The sequence below is a fragment of the Ceratosolen solmsi genome, unplaced genomic scaffold (assembly GCF_000503995.2).
Source record: "Ceratosolen solmsi marchali unplaced genomic scaffold, CerSol_1.0 scaffold23, whole genome shotgun sequence".
Lineage (NCBI taxonomy): Eukaryota > Metazoa > Arthropoda > Insecta > Hymenoptera > Agaonidae > Ceratosolen > Ceratosolen solmsi.
In genome coordinates, this window is record NW_011948430.1 from 4559795 (window position 1) to 4561611 (window position 1817).

Here is a 1817-nt window from a genome sequence, read left to right on the forward strand (position 1 = left end):
CTGCTGTTCTCGATTACGGGAAGTGGAGAGTTAGCGTGTACGTCGGTTCCTGAGCTGAGACGGTTCTTAATTGAGAGGAGGGTGAGAAGACGATGTCTCTCTGCAGCTGGTGGAACGCGAGAAAATCGTGGGGTGAAAGTCGAGCGCCCGCTACTCCGTCCAGAGAGTTATAAAATACATCATCGGCGGGGAGTAAACGCTCGCTCAAAAAATCCTACAGGCTAGTCCGCTTTGTATCCCGTACATACGAGCTCTGTAACCGTCTTGTCTCTCTCACTCACTCACTCACTCACTCACTCACTCACTCCCTCCCTCACTCGCTACCCCTCTATCTCTCTTTCTCTCGTGCCATACTTACACACATGCACACTAACGCGCGCGCGCCCGTTTGTTCTTTCCTTCTTTCCTTCAATTCTTCTTTCTTCTTTCCTTCTTCCCTTCATTCCTTCTTAGCTTCCTTCTTTATTTCTTTCTTTCTGTTTTTCGTCCATTGGCTCGCTAACTAATTCACTCACTCACTAGCTCGCTCTTCATCCTCGTTTGTTCTTCGTGTTTTTTTCGCGAAGATACGAGTTACGGAGTGCGCCTGTGCCTGGTAGTTCTTTTGTAATCGTGTGTGTTATTGGTGCGAGTGTGGAGCTGTTGGAGACATGATTTGAGAAGAGTCGGAGGCCCTCCACTGCACAGGTAATTGTCAATTTGTTTGATTTTGTTGGGACTGTGAGCTTTAAAGACAAGGTAGAGTGTGTGCTCTGCTTTTTGAGCTTTTTGGCCCGTAGGATACTTAACACCGTCAACAAATATAAGCAAATAGTTTTACCGTCAAATTGAGGCATGTACATTTTGAAAGATGTTGAAAGCTGAATAGCTAAGAAATTATTTGAACGACGAATCTTTGATGCATCGATAAATCTTCTTTGTAAATTTGTGCAGTTTGATATTGATTTTGTTTGTTAACTGGACATAAGTGGGCTGAGCTTGCGCTAATAAATCAAGTATATGTAACTGAAGTTTCAACGAACCAGCACGCTTGTCAGTATTTTAATATTGTATGTCTTTTTGAATTTGACAATAATATTTATAAATCGTTTAATTTTTGCCGTCAAATACTGAGCTTATTTGCTTTATAATAAACCATGTACGTCGTTTATTGGATAAGAATTGTTATTGAAGTTTATAATCATTGTAACAATAGTTTAACTGTTGGTAAATATTGACTTTGAATTACCAACAATATTTGGTATTATTGATAGTCATTTTTGTACGGCAGCCAATTAAGAAGTTAATTCTATTGTTTCTATTGGCTTTATTGTAATTCCACGCATAAAGGCTTTTAAAAATATTTAATTAATAAAATTGTATCACTAAATCTGGCATATCTTAATGTATCTTTAATGTACGCAATATGAAATAATTAATTTAAATAGCAGGCATATTATTGCTTACTTAATCCAGAACTTTTTATATTATAAATGAATTAAAAGATTGAAAATATTTATAGTCATGAAGAATACAAAGAGTGTTTTGTCAATTAAAATTTTAATATACAGTTCATTGCGCATGAAAATTGTCAATGTTGGACAGAATGACGGATAGTTTAATTATCTGCTTGTAAAGTGATATGATATTCCTTTTTTTTTGTATTCGAACAAGCAGTGGGTTGGAAATGTTCTCTCATTGTTTAGGAATACTATGCACATTATTTTTCCTAAGTCTTCTACACATTTTCTTCTCTATGGCCTTCGATTAATTGTTATGTTTTTTTTTTTTATATCTTCGTTCGCCTCTCTACTCGCGCAGCTGTTTCGTTAATGAGC